Source organism: Hemiscyllium ocellatum, chromosome 28 (genome assembly GCF_020745735.1).
Source record: "Hemiscyllium ocellatum isolate sHemOce1 chromosome 28, sHemOce1.pat.X.cur, whole genome shotgun sequence".
Taxonomy (NCBI): Eukaryota; Metazoa; Chordata; class Chondrichthyes; order Orectolobiformes; family Hemiscylliidae; genus Hemiscyllium; species Hemiscyllium ocellatum.
In genome coordinates this window covers 33,308,340-33,324,132 of record NC_083428.1, presented here as the reverse complement: position 1 = coordinate 33,324,132, position 15,793 = coordinate 33,308,340, and the positions used below count along the sequence as shown (strand labels likewise).

At 43.3% G+C, this 15,793-nt stretch overlaps 1 protein-coding gene across 4 annotated transcripts in view; it reads left to right on the top strand.

The window, feature by feature from the left end:
* The window catches only part of tnfaip8l1 (tumor necrosis factor, alpha-induced protein 8-like 1), a 66,031-nt gene that overhangs the window by 14,531 nt on the left and 35,707 nt on the right, over positions 1 to 15,793 (top strand). The window contains exon 1 of one of the 4 annotated variants that reach the window (XM_060846168.1): positions 3,021 to 3,074. The exons of the other annotated variants lie outside the window; for them this stretch is intronic. The gene's annotated coding sequence lies outside the window, so the exon portion shown is untranslated. Of the gene's footprint in view, positions 1 to 3,020; positions 3,075 to 15,793 lie in introns of those variants that run through there. 4 annotated transcript variants of the gene reach the window in all.

Genomic DNA, 15,793 nt, shown 5'->3' with positions numbered 1-15,793 from the left:
TGGTTTCAGAGCTGATACATCGTACTAATGGGAACAATGTCTATGTCCTACATTCCTTGCACCCCACTGAGGGTCAGGTGGCTCTTCCTCATTTTCTAATTAGACTGGAAGGAAAAGATGTCTCTTGTTCCTGGGAGCATGCAATGACATGATGAGAAGAGTTCAGGGTACAGCGTGTGTGGCTATCATCAAAAGAACTGGGTGAGCAACCATTCTGGAGCTTGAGAATGAGAGCAGGTTCAGGGAATTAGGAAGCTGAAGTAGTTGTGAATACAGAAGGTCTGGACACCACATTGCAGGAAGGATATGATTGCACTAGGGAGGCGATTTCAGAGGGTGTGGCAGAATTGAAGAATTTTAACTTTGAGCAAAGATTGAATAGGCTGAGGTAACTTTCCTTGAAAATGAAAAGGCCAAGGGAAAGACTGATTTGTGTATAAAACTATGAGAAGCCGACATAGAATGGAAAGCAAGGTCATATTTCCTTAGCAGTGAGATCAATAACCAGAGGACACTGTGATTTTTTAGAGTGTAGTTGGAGTGTGTTGAGTTTGTGACGGTGTAATTATTTGCAGCACAAGAGACGAGATATGGATACTGCACTCCTCACTACTGGTCTCACATATTGCTTGCTAACTCTGAAGCTTTCATTCCATCCCTTTCTGCGATCCCATTGCTGATTTGTGAACAACGCCATTCCCTCTACACTGTACCACCTCCACCAGACCCTCGAGTGAGAACCATCCAACCTTCCCTCTCATTCTCTCAGGGAAACCATTGTCTGTTGTCAGCAGACTCAAGTGGAAATATGTGTGGAGGTTGCAGATACCACTGCACAACAAATGCACCTAATCAGTATTTGAATGCTAAACATGTAGGACTCCGTTTAGGAACCTCAGGGCACGGTTAGATATGGACATCAGCAATTGCCCATAAAATTGTGGACTAAATTCAGACAGATGGGTTTTTTTTTTGGAGGAAGTGAGAACTGCAGATGCTGGGGATCAGAGTCGAGAATGTGATGCTGGAAAAGCACAGCAGGTCAGTCAGCATCCAAAGAACAGGAGCACATTCCTGATGAAGGGCTTATGTCCTGCTCCTCGGATGCTGCCAGAGGTGGATTTTATTAGTATGGTACCCATTTAATTTCTGTTTCACGGTTCCTCGGAATTACTCTGTTGTATTTTATCATTTTGGACAAACTAAAGTACATAAAAGCAAATAGTAACTTGTCCGTGGTGTTGCCCACTATCAACTGATACTTGCATTTCCTCATATTTCAAAATGGAAATGGAATTAGGAAATCAAAGGAACTTCCCAAGACTGCCAACAATCAGTCAGAGCCTGCAAACACATCATGACAGAATCATGGAGCCATACAACATAGAAACAGATTCTTCAGCCCACCATGGCCATACTGATGAGCAAACACTTCGATAATCTCATTTACCTGCATTTGATCCATAACTTACTATACCCTGGTATTTTAAGTGCTCATCCAGATGCTTCTTAAATGTTGCCAGAGTACCTGCCTCCACCACACTCTCAGGCAATGCATTCCATATTTCTGAGTGATTTTTTTTCCCTCCTATCTCCTCTAAACCATTTAATCCTCACCTTAAAGTAGTGCTGTCTGGGCTTAGAAATGTCTGTGGTGGGGAAATTGTTGGGGTGTATAATTGAAGATAGGGTAACTGATTACCTCAAACCTTCAGCTAATCAGGGAGAGTCAGCATGGATTCATGAAGAGTAGGTTATGCTGATAAACCGCAGAAATACTTGGAGTGGTGGCAAAGGGTTGGACAGAGGTAAGTTGATGGATGGACTTTTGATAAAGATCCACACAACCAGACTATTAGCCAAGGTAGAAGCCCACAGAACAGAAGACACGTTACTGGCATGGATAGCAAACTTGTTGTGTGGCAGGAAATAGAGCATTAGAATAATAGGTAAGTACACAAGTTGGCAGGGCGAGATTAGTGGTGTCCTGCAGGGATCTGTGTTGGGACGTCATGTATTCAGAATATTCATTAACAACTTTGATAATGGCATAAAAAGTCAAATATCCAAATTTGCTGATATTGATTAGCTGAATGGGCAAAGCTGTGGCAAATAGAACATCTCACATTACATCATATTAAAATCTATTTCAGACCAAAAAAGGATATGTCAGAGTATTTTTTATGAAAAGGTGCAAAGTTAAGTACAGTAGATGTCCAATAAGACTTGGGGGTTCAAGTGCATAGCTGTTTAAAATGCCATGAACTGGTACAGAAAATAGTCAAGAAGGCTAATGGAATGCTGGCCTCCATATCTAAAAGGCCTGACCACAGGGCTGCAGATGTTATGTGGCAGATATACAAAACCCTAGCTCGAGCTTGCTCAGAGTATTGTAGGCAGACTGGGCACCACATCTAGGGAAGGGTATTTTTGGCTTTGGAAGGAATTCACCACAGGATTACAAGGATGATACCTGCACTTCAGAGATAACGTTATGAGGAGAGATTCTACAAATTAGGCCTTTCAAAGGTTAAGGGGTGATCCAGTTGAGGTCTTTAGGTTAGTAAGAAGAAAAGACAGGGTAGATAAAGATACACTGTTTTTACTGGTGGAAGATTCTAGAATGGGGAGGGGGGGGGAGATGCATAGTCTAATAATTAGGCCCAAACCATTCAGGAGAGATGTTAGAAAGACATGCAAAGAGTAGTGGAGGTTTGGAACTCTCTTCCCCAAATGGCTGTTGATGCTCAATCAATTGTTAAATTTAAATCTGAGAGATAGCCTTTTATTAAGCAAGGATATAGAGGGATATGGGTCCAAGGCAAGATCAACCATGATCTTATTGAATGGAAGAACAGGTTAGAGCGGCTGAATGGCCAATTCTTGCTGTTATGTTTCTATTTCTGCCATAGGAAAAAGGTTTTCATAATCTACCCTGACTGTGCCTCTCATAATTTTGCATATGTTAGTTAGATCCTCCCTCAGCCTCCGCTGTTCCAAGGAAAACAAATCCAGCCTATCCAGTGTCTCCTCATAACTGAGATATTTCATCTCCATTCGTGACAAACTGATAGGTAAATATTGACAGAAAACCGTGGCCAAAACGTGTGATAAGATGTAAGGATGTAAATGGGAGATTGCAGATCTAATGCAAAATTTGCCATGATACACAGGTACACTTCTGTCTTCAATGCAAATCCGAACAGGTTTTGATTGGGTTATGTTTTGCATTCCCATTTAACTGAGCTGTGTCAGCTTTTGCTGTGTTGGCTGGGAAGAATGTTAGAAATGTTGTTGCTGGGCACATCACTGTTAACTGTGATCCAACCGATGTCTTGCTGCAGGTTTAGCCTTTGTTTAAGGTGGCTGGTATCGTGTTTATCCTGGCAGCATCAGGAGATGGAGAAGTCAACGTTTTGGATCTAACCCTTCTCCTGGACTGGGGGTGGGTGTGGGCGGATAAGGGGGGGGTGGCAGAGGCAGGGTGGTGAAGTGGGAATTGGTGAAGACAGGTAGCAGAACTGGAAGAACACAGCAAGCCAGGCAGCATCAGGAGGTGGAGAAGTCATCATTTCGGGTTATCTGTTTTGGATTCCAGAATCTGCAGTTTCTTTTTTGTCTTGCGCTTATCCTGGCACCTGCTAATTGGACCATTGATAATTTCTAACTATTGTAAACCTTGTGAAGCAGAAAGCATTGCAAGTCCCTGTAGATAAATGTCTGGAATTCTGGAGCACTGCCACAAGCAAATGTAAGCTGGAAAGTTAGCGTTCCTTCTTGTACCAACTATTCTCCTGCCTGTGCCTCTCTGTTAACCTCCCTCTGCCAGTCTTGAAGCTGCTGAGCAGGCAGGGGTGTTCGAATGCTGACTGCTTTTCTGTAGCAGGTGAAAGTGAGGACTGCAGATGCTGGAGATTAGAGTCGAGAATGTGATGCTGGAAAATCACAGCAGGTCAGGCAGCATCTGACAAGCAGGGAAGTAGATGTTTCGGGAAGGGCTTTTGCCGGAAACATTGATTTTCTTGCTCCTCGGATGCTGCGTGACCTGCTGTGTTTTTCCAGCACCACACTGCTTTACTATAGTAGTCAGTGTTGACAGATGTTTGATTGGGAGGACACCTCGTGGCGTAGTTGTCCTCCCTTGCTATCCACGCACATTCATTTTGCGACAGGGGAAGTTGGACAGTGAACATGAACAAGGTTCTGGGCCAGTCTCCCCTGAAAAACCCCTCCCATGCTCTAGCTTATCCAGCCAAAGGCAGCTAACTTCAAACAGACCCAGAATCCAATTGCTGGGCATATACCTATTGGACCATTCGATAGCTACTAATTTGGCTGGGCATACTCCAGCCTAAATGTTAAACCTTCCAGGAGCATTTACACGTTATGATTGCAAATAAAGCTGCTGTCGGACACAAGCTGGATCAGCATCAAATTGTAATCAACTTTTGTTGGAACTCATTATGGCTCTGATAATTGCTTCACTGTGGGTGGATAGACCAGTATAAATCATCAACACACTCTTTCTTCCTTTTCTTGTTTATTGTTTCCAGTTTGTGTTGAACTGCAGTTTAATAGGAGCATTTCCCTCTAGCCTTGCTCAGTACTGATTTGGATCCTTTGTGGCTTGAAGTATTTTGACTATTTGACAGTTGCCAAGAAGGAAGAGGCTTTGTAACTCACAGGCTTTCAGAGAGATTCCACTTCTGCACCACTTGAAAATAATTGTGATGCTTTACAAAGGATTTGATTGCAGTGACCAGCAGAGAGTTGAGAATCTCAATTGTAATAGCTTCTATATTTCTAAAAGTGCTGACTCTTAGTTGGTATGAGTTTCTCCCAGAAGGCTATTCTTACCTGGAATTTGCCACAATTTACATTTAGCTCAATGGGTAAATTCTCCACATAAACCTTACCCGAATTTTAATTAAAAACTGAATGAACTGTGAATCCGAAACCAAAATAGAAACTGCTGGAAAAGCTCAGCAGGTCTGACAATATTTGTGGAGAGAAATCTGATTTAACGCTTCAGGTCAAGTCACCTCTTCCTCATAACTGATGGTAGCTAGGAAAATGTTGGTTTACCGTGCAGAAAATAGGGTGAAGGAAGGGTTAAGGGGTAAATGAGAGATGGGGATAGAGCCCACACACAGAGAACAACAGTTGGACAGGCAAAAAAGTGGATAACAATCCAGCTAGGAGGGTGAATAACTATTAATGGGGTCTGTTCCTGGCTAACAATGGGCTGTGTGTAATAGCAGACTGTGATAAGGCCTGGTGTGTGAGGATTGGGGTAAGGACATGGGAGAGCACAAACTCTGAAGCTGTTGAGCTCTATATTGGGTCTTGAAGGCTGCAGTGTCCCCAAGCAGCCTTGTTATCGCATCTGTGATTACATCCTTTGTCTATGCAAATATTCTTCTCTCCCTTTAGGCTCTATCCTTACCTATCGTTTATACCCTTATTCCCTATCCCAACCCTATCTTCTGCATACAAACCAACATCTTCCTAGCTCCCATCAGTTCTGAGGAAGAGATGACGTGACCTGAAACATTAACTTGGATTTCTCTCCGCAGATGCCGCCAGACCTGCTGAGTTTTTCCTGCAATTTCTCGTTTTATTGTTCCTAATTCTAAATCCTTGGAAACAACGAGCAGTTTCTTCTGCAGTTTTCTCACTCATGTGGTGTGCCTCAGTTGCAAGCACTCTTATCTTCAAATCATAGGCTTGAAGTCCAACATCAGGGTTAGAGCCCAGAAATCAAAGCTAGCACTCGCGCGCTGAGGGGGCCAGAGTACTATCGGAGATCTTTGGCAAGATGTTTAGCCCATGGTCCCACCTGCCTGCTGACTGCAGGTGAAAGATCCTTTTGTAGCATTTCAAAGAATGGCAGGAATGTTGTCCCCAATGTCCTAAATAATATTTATCACTCCATCAACATCATGAGCAGATTATCTGATCATTATTGCATTTGTGCTTGTGGGAGTCTGCTGAGCAGGAATTAGCTGCTGCACTTCCTACAACACTTCTAAAGGAACCTCCTTGTGAATTAAAGCAGGTTGAGATACCCAGTTGTCATGAAATATATTTTGATTGTGCAAGTCTTACTTTTCCTTCCCATGTGCTTATTTTGTTTCCCTATTATTATGCATCAATGCAGCCTCTGTGGCAGTGCGGTCATCCCGACCATTCTCTGGGTAAAAAGATTTCTTCCAAAGTCCATCATTAAATTGACTACTGAATACTTTACAATTACGAGCCCTAGCTTTGGACTCCATTACATGTGGTCTGTATGTCTTTCCTGCCAAGTCCTTTCATATTATTCTTACTCCCACAAAACTGTCTTCAGCCCCAACATTCTCTTCACCAGGAAAAAGAGTTCTAGCCTTTTCCTGAGGGGCCTTCGGACAGTGAATGTTGACATCGTAACTCACAAGCTTTCAGAGAGATTCCAGTTATAGAGTCATAGAGATGTATAGCACGGAAACAGACCCTTCAGTCCAACTCGTCCATGCCGACCAGATATCCCAACCCAATCTAGTCCCACCTGCCAGAACCCGGCCCATATCTCTCCAAACCCTTCTATTCATATACCCATCCAGGTGCCTTTTAATATGTTGCAATTGTACTAGCCTCCACCACTTCCTCTGGCAGCTCATTCTATACACATACCACCCTCTGCATGAAAAGGTTGCCCCCTAGGTTTCTTTTACATCTTTCCCTCTTGCCCTCTCGTTCTGGACTCCCCCACCCCAGGGAAAATACTTTGTCTATTTACCCTATCTATGCTCCTCATGACGCTCCAGGGAAAACAGCCCCAGCCTGTTCAGCTTCTCCCTATAGCTCAAATCCTCCAACCCTGGCAACATCCTTGTAAATCTTTTCTGAACCCTTTCAAATTTCACAACATCTTTCCGATAGGAAGGAGACCAGAATTGCACGCAATATTCTAACTGTGTCCTGTACAACCGCAACATGACCTCCCTACTCCTGTACTCAAGTTCTACACTGTTTGAAAACAATTGTGACACTTTACAAAGGACTTGATAGCAATGACCAGCAGATAGTTGAGAATCTCAGTTGTAGTAGCTTCAGTTGCATTAATGCAATCTGTCATGGTCCTTTGCCAAGATACACCATTGCCCACTTCCCAACAGAAGTCATTTAAATTATTCATGGAAGAAAAGCCTGTTAATTTCCTAACTTCACCCTAGCTGAGACTGATTCTAACTTGGCACACAGTCCTGACTTCAGAATGGCTAACACAATATAGACGTTTTCCAAGGTGATCCCAGTTTCATTCTGCATTGTTCCATTTGTGGTTGATGCAAGAAAATAATTAGCTTCATCCCTTGTGAGTGAGATTACTAGGTTAAATCTCAACTGGTGGTAATGCAGTGTGTGGGTTCCCAACTAGTGGCCAGAGTCATTGGATTGACACCCATCAATGTTCCCTGGAAGCTGCAGAGCTTTGTAACAGCTGGAAGCCTGCAGTGTTGATCATGCACAAGAATCCCCTTCAAGTTAACATTCACGCGCAGTTGTGCCAAAAAATTGAAAGAATCCATGCAAAAAAGAAAACAAGGGGTTATGGTGTTTACCCCCTATTTACTCCCCTCCTCCAGCAGCCTTTCCCAGCCCAATAGTTCAGAGGTCAGAGATGTTCTAAAACATTGATATCCACTATCCTATTGCTAAGGACTGTGATTATCTCATGTTTCAGTGTTTTCTCACCTACAGATTCAATAATTTGCTCAGTCTTGCTGTGGAAGACCTTTGATTTCCCCCGTCTGTTTTCATCTTGTTCGTTTTAGTCTTTGTAGGTCATACCAAACAATTTGAGATATTTTACAAGAAGGAACTGGGAGGAAACTTTGTGCAGAGTATGGTTGGGGTTGTTTACTTCTTTCCTATACTTGCTATCTTGGATTCCTTTCAATGAAGTAAAATATTGAAGGAAGATTTTTACGTAGGTGGTCACCAAACTGCAACTCCTCCTGATTGACCTGTGTAGGGTCTGTCTTGTTCTTCTTCCCAGCTTACAAGTGCTGGGAAACACAGAGTGACAGACACACTGTGTACTTTGGATCTCTGTCCAAAGTAACCTAGATAACTTAGATAATGAGTTTCACTGGCCAAGTTAACTGCTGGGAAAGGCCAAAGCCCAAGTGCAATTCCAACTGCAACTTATACATTTCAGACAGGCTACACTTCCTGATTTAATTTCCACACGCACCTCTTATTCCTTTACCCTGCTCAAGGCATTACTGAGTATTGTTCCCCTCCTGCTGCCTTTGTGGGATTTGGAACAAACGCAGCACAAACAGGAATCAAATGTGGGAATGTCTAGGCTTTGTGCTTTATTGGCACCTTCACGGAAGAAAGGACCGGCTACTCTCAAAAACTATTGAGGAAGCAAAATATTTCACTGCTACAATATTCTATTGGAAGGATGTCGTGAAACTTGAAAGGGTTCAGAAAACAATTACAAGGATGTTGCCAGGGTTGGAGGGTTTGAGCTATAGGGAGAGGCTGTATAGGATGGGGCTGTTTTCCCTGGAGCGTCAGAGGCTGAGATTTAGAGAGGTTTATAAAATCATGAGGGGTATGGATAGGGCAAATAGCCAAGGTCTTTTCCCCAGGAGAGTGGAGTGTAAAACTAGAGGACATAGGTTTAAGGTGAGAGAGGAGAGATCTGTTAAGGACCTAAGGGGCAGCTTTTTCATGCACAGGGTGGTGTGTGTATGTAATGAACTACCAGAGGAAGTGGTGGACGCTGGTATAACATTTAAAAGGCATCTGGATGGGTATATGAATAGGAAGGTTTGGATGGATATAGGCCAAAAGCTGGCAAATGGGACTGGATTAATTTAGGATATCTGATCAGCATGGATGAGTTGGTTATTCCTGATTAAGGGCTTTTGCCCGAAACGTCGATTTTGCTGCTTCTCGGATGCTGCCTGAACTGCTGTGCTCTTCCAGCACCACTAATCCAAGAGTTGGATCAAAGGGTCTGATTCTGTGCTGTACATTTCAATGACTCTATAAGTGCATCTTGAACATGAGTACAGAATGAAAATGAGGAAACTCAAGCAGCACAATTTAATAATAGATAGGTTCTAACAAAGTAATAACATCTATTATTGATACCGCTTCTGTAGTTTGACTCCACAAGCTTTAGTGTATTTCAGAGACACCGTGACAAATGGTTACCATATTGTGAATTACCAAATTTCCATGGCATGTTGTTGTGTTTGTGCTACATGCTTGAAAGGTAGTCATTATTTGAAAACCAAATACATTCCTTTATTAACAGCTTTGATGTACTGAAACTATTGGAGTTGATTTTTTAAAAATAATTTGGAGTAATATCATTGTGTTGGGGGTGTGGATTTAATTCATGAAGAGGTTATGAAAACCAAGCTGTATTAGAAGAGGTTAAATAAACTGGAGACATGACAATAGCCTACTGTCCACAAAAGACCATATTTCAACATTCAAATATGCATTGCACTAAGTATAATGAAGACCGATGGGATTCTAATGCTCACCGTGTCAAATGTATGATATCTGGTTAGGATCCCACTAGATTTGCAGTGTCATCAGATGTCTTTAAACATGAACAAGGCTGATCAAAATTCACATCTGTCAAAGCAGAGCAGACTTTTTTCACCATGTCCAAACTTCAGTAAAATTCGCAGAACAAGAACTCAAAGACTTTTTTTTTTTGGAGACTTGCTTCCTGGTCTTACTGTCACATTTACTTGCTTTCAAATTTATAACCCTGCCAATACTTCAATAATTCATGAAAAGAAAAGCATCACGGTGAGAAAGGTCAGCTACAAGTCTGGTTCTGTGCTGCGGAGATCAATTTTCAAGCCTTCCATTTTCCTTTTGGCAGCTAGTATGATCCTCAGGAGTTTCGCAAAGAGTACCTTGGTACAGGTGGGTCACTTCTGATGGTGTGCCAAATAGCAAGCCTGCTGTCTCCCTCACTTCAAACCTGAGTGACTCCACTTTTGATTTGTAGCTGACTGACCCAGTCTGGTAATGGGGCTAAAATAGCTCTTGTGCAGCACAGATATGCCTCAGATGTTAGCTGGCCTTGGCAGGCTGCAGGATGCCTCCTCGTGTATATGCCCCACAGACATCACCAGACTGGGAGCTAGGTAGATGAATTTATAAATTTGAAAGCTAGGTAGGTGGGGGCTGAAAAAGCACAGCTCCATGTCTCCTGCAGTGTCTGCACAGTAAGGTCTTCTTGGCCATCTCCTCGTCAATGGGCTCTCCCTATCACACTGGGAGGAACCCATCCCAGAGCAGGGGCTGCTACATCCCTCGTCATTACTGTTAAAGGAGGAATGATCCATCTCGTCATCCAGATGTTAGAATAACCAGTGGCACAGATGGAGCCAGTTGTGTCATAAAATCATAGAATCCCAATAATATGGAAGCAGGCCGTTCAGTCAATCAGGTCCTCACTGACCCTTCGAAGAGCATCCCACCCAGAACCACCTCCCACCCACACAATAGGCATTCTCCATGGCCTATCAAGTTAACCTGCACATCTTTGGACTGTGGCAGGAAACCGAAGCACCCAGAGGACATCCATGCAGACACAGGAAGAATGTGCAAACTGCATACAAAAACAGTCCCCTGAGGGTAAAATTGAACCTGGGTCCCTGGCGCAGTGAGGCATCAGTGCTAACCACTGAGTCACTGTGCTGCCCCATGTCAGCTGGCCGTGACAATTTGTGTGTGTGTGTATTCACATGCTCATTGGCCCATCCAATGGTGGCATTCACAATAAACATAAATGGAGAATGCAGTACATCATCTTCATTTGGATTTCATGCAGTAGCAAAAATATTATAAACCTGTGTCACAACATGGAGACGTTTAGTGCCCATTTCCCTGTTGGTAAAAGATAAAGTCACCTTAGTCCTCTTGGACCATAGAGCTGCTCTCTCATTAGAGAGATGCTTGGTGGTGGTTAAACCAGAGAGTCAGCATGCCTCAGGCAAAGGGAGAGATTGACCAGGAGGGTCCTTCATACTAACCTCAAAGTGAAGTCGGAATTGAACTTGTGTTTTTCCCATCACTTTGTATCACTAACCAACCATCCAGCCAACTGAACCCTAAATTAGGTTCCTTGACCAGGAAAACAGCTCAATAATGCCATCTACGATTTTAATATTTTATTATTCTGATCGGACATAAAGATAACAACTCATGATTTTATAGCTGGCATTTAAAAAGGCACTGAACAATAAGTTAACATCATTGCGCCTTACTGCTGTTGCTAAATAAGTCTGAATGATCGCGATAGAATTCAAGGCCAGCAATCTTAGGCTGGTGACAAGTCATTTCCAGTGACCTTGGTTACAATGTCAGCACTTTGGCTCCAGATCAGCGTTAGCTGTGGTAAGCCTGCTGACCCTGTCTGTCTAGCCTCTGGCATCAGGCTACACTGACCAGTGGGCTCTGTCAGTGCCTGAGTGAATGAAGGAAGGGAGGAAGTTGAGAGTCTAGCAAAACAGCCAGCAAAAATACAGAAAGACATTTTTATATGCAGGTGAGTAGTAAATTCTTTATTTGGAGCCCAGGGCAGCAGTAGGTGCTACCACCTTCTGCAGAAGACCCATGGGACAGGAACAGGAAATACTGACGTGCTTCTGGTCCCAGTGTATGTCGTTTTAGTTCTTTCAGGCAAGCATCTGGTTTCAACTTGTTTCCAGTTTGTTACAGCCTGGGATTGAGGGAAGGAAGAAAGTTGCTAAATTTGTTCTGATGGCTTTGTGTCTGGGAACGTTAGTTTGGTGAGATCTTACAGTTTATTTTCAAGCTTTCTCACTCGGGCAGCTGTACTTATGTGTGCATTGTAAAGCACCCTCCGTTCAGAGACAGAATGTATGTCTCACTACACAGACCAGAGCCTACTTTAAGACTGCCATCTTACTTCAGTAATTTTGGAGTGCCGCACTGCTGGAGGTATCATGTTTTGAAGGCCTTTCTCAGTCAGGCATGTACAAAGATCAGTGGGAAATCTCCCCAGTATCCTGTCTAGCATTTATCCCTCAACAAACACAACCTTTTTATCTTGAGGGATTATCTGGTGATGATCCCATTATGGTTTGAGAGTCCTTGCTGTGGTCAAACTGGCTGCCAATGTTCCTGCATTTCAGCGCTTTTGAAAGACCATGGTGTCGGAGAAGGGACTTAATAATACAACCAATGTCCTCTGCCTGGCTGAGCTCGTCCTCATTCTGAACAACCTCTTCTACAATTCCTTTCACTTTCTCCAGGTCAAAAGTGTGGCCATCGGTACCCACATGAGCCCCAGTAATGCTTGTGTGTTTGTGGGGTACATAGGAACGTTCCTTGCTCTGGTCCTACTCCAGCCCCCACCAAACTCCTCTTTCTCCAGAACATTGATGACATCATTGGTGCTGCTTCCCTCTCTCATCCAGAATTGGAAAGGTTTTCCAATTTCACTTCCAATTTCCTCCACCTCTCGTCTTCACCAGGTCCATTTCTGACTCCTGGAAATGGAACCAGAGATCTTGAGGAAGGGAAGGGAGGAACCCTACCACAGGCTAGCCACTAATATCCATTACTAAGAAACCAACTCCCACAGTTATCTTGACTATACATCCTCACACCCTGCTTCCTGTAAATACTCTATTCTATTCTCTTCTGTCTCCATCACACCTGTTCTGATAATGCCAACTTTGAGAAGAAAGCATCTGAAATGGTCATCTTCTTCCTTACTCGAGGATTCCCAACTACCATGGTTGACTAGGTCCTCAGCTGGATCTGACCCATCACCCAATTATAATAATTATAAAAATATAATATAAAAATAAAAATGGATTGCTGCACCCAAAATGTTAACTTTGCTTTCTCCCCATACATGTTGCCAGATCTGCTGAGTTTTTTCTGACAGTTTCTGATTTTGACATAATAGTTGTGTTTTTCTTTCTCAGCTACCTGGAGCTACAGCATTACTCCTTCATGAGGGGATACTGAAAGAGACATAGAGATCCCTAAGGATGATAGGGAGCAATGTCACAGTGAGAAACAATACAGTGGTCATTATAATTCCCAATATGCACAAAGACAGGGACAAAAGCCACATTATCTGGTAGACTTATATGTTATTTCATAAGAAAAAAACTAAGCATAAATCTTTATCATTTGTGTTTTTCAACAAACTTAGCATATAAATCAATTCCCCGTTTCACCATATTGTCCTCGCATTAGTAGCAGCCTCGATTTTTCACCTCATAAATGAATGTTTTACTCGCTGGTATCTTATACTGGACTTGACAGGTCAAGGAGATGATACAGGCTGTGTTGTAAAGACAAGGAGATGATACAGGCTGTGTTGTAAAGACAAGGAGTTTAAGACACGCCTACTCTTTGCATGGAATGCTGATGATGTTTCAAAATGTGACCACTCACAGTCTGACATCAGCGGTTTGTTATTTTCCTTGGCATTCAAGTCAATCCTGGTTTTTGGAGGAATTTGCCATGGCTTCAAAGATTGATTCGAAGAGTGTGGTGCTGGAAAAGCAGCGCTGGTCAGGAATGATGAAGAGCTTAAGCTCAAAGTGTCTCATCTCCTGCTCCTCTGATGCTGCCTGACCAGCTGTGCTTTTTCCAGCACCACGCTCTTCGACTCTGATCTCTGGCATCTGGAGTGTTTGCTTTCTCCCGTCAAAGATTGTTTGACATGTTGATATCTATGTTAGATTTTAAATGCATTGTCATCAGCTTCTGCAGCTGCTCTAGAGGTCTTTGTTGAGCTCTCATAAAGTTATCATGTCTTGAGAATTTGAGAGCAGTAGTCCACTGCTTCCATTTAAACTATACTAAGCCCTAGTTTGACTACTACACTTGAAATACTGAGTGATGTTGTGGGCACCATACCTTCAGAAGGATATTTAGTTATTGAAGGGAGTGTAATATGGATTTACCAGAACATTTCTATCTCAAATTCACCTGGACTGTCTCAGACTCCTCCCTCCTCTTCCTAGACCTTTCCATTTCTATCTCAAATTCACCTGGACTGTCTCAGACTCCTCCCTCCCCTTCCTAGACCTTTCCATTTCTATCTCGGGCGACCGACTCAACACAGACACATGCGTCTTTACCAGAATAATGCCAATGGTTAAATTACAAAGCAAATTTACACAAACCTGGATTTTAATCTCATTGATTTAGAAGACTGGGAAATGTTTTAGGATATTGTGCGGAACTGTAAATGGTAATCAAAGAGAAACTATTTCTGCTGATTGAGGAGTTCAGTACTTGGGAAATGTTGTAAAAATTACAGCTGGACATTTCAGAATTGCAATTGGGAAATACTTCACAAACAAATGGTAATAGAACTTTGGAACTCTTGTTCATACGTCACAAAAAGCTAAGTTGCAGATACAACAAGCAATTAGGTATGCTAGTGGAGTATCCATCTTTATTGCATTGGGGAGGGACTGTAAAAGAAAGGAAATATTGCTTCAGCTGTTAAGGTAAAGTCACTAATACCAGAGGATCAGAGGGTTGCTGTCTTGTTACAATGACTAGTGGTGGATTAACCTAAGGGTCCCCACACGCCTCTCACAAAATTGGTGGTGTAATGAACTGTGAAGAAGGTCACCACAGAATCCATTGATCAGTTGGACTGATGGGTCAAGGAGTGGCAGACGAAATTTAATCTAGATAAATATGAGGTGCTATATTTTGGAAAGGACTTGTGTCAGGGCAGGACTTATACACTTAATGGTAAGATCCTGTGGAGTGTTGCTGAACAAAGCGACTCTGAGGTGCAGGTTCATGGTTCCTTGAAAGCAGAGTTTTTTTAGATTACTTACAGTGTGGAAACAGGCCCTTCGGCCCAACAAGTCCACACCAACCCGCCGAAGCGCAACCCACCCATACCCCTACATATACCCCTTACCTAACACTACGGGCAATTTAGCATGGCCAATTCACCTGACCCACACATCTTTGGACAGTGGGAGGAAACCGGAGCACCCGGAGGAAACCCACGCAGACACGGGGAGAACGTGCAAACTCCACACAGTCAGTCGCCTGAGGCAGGAATCGAACCCAGGTCCCTGGCGCTGTGAGGCAGCAGTGCTAACCACTGTGCCACCGTGCCACCCCTAATTTGCATGTAGTCAGAGTGGTGAAGGAGGTATTCGGTGCGCTCATTTTTATTGCTCAGTGCATTGAGTACATGGGTTGAGAGCTGAAAATGTGTTGCTGGAAAAACGCAGCAGGTCAGGCAGCATCCGAGGAGCAGGAGAGTCGACATTTCGGGAATGAACCCTTCTTCAGGAATGACTGAAGAAGGGCTAATGCCCGAAACGTCGACTCTCCTGCTCCTTGGATGCTGCCTGACCTGCTGCGCTTTTCCAGCAACACATTTTCAGCTCTGATCTCCAGCATCTGCAGTCCTCACTTTCTCCTATATGGGTTGAGAGGTCATGTTGCAGCTGTAGAGGACATTGGTTAAGCCACTTTTGGAATACTGTGTTCAGTTCTGTTGCCCTGCTATGGGAAAGATGTTGTTACACTTGAAAGGGTGACAAAAACATTTACAGGGATGGTGTCAGGGTTAGAGGGTTTGAGCTACAGGGAACAGCTGACCAGGCTGGGGCTATTTTTCTTGGAGCATCGGAGGCTGAGGGGTGACCTTCTAGAAGTTTATAAAATCATGAGGAGCATGGTTAGGGTGAATAGACAAGTCTCTTCCCCAGGGTAGGCAAGTCCAAAACTAGAGAGAATG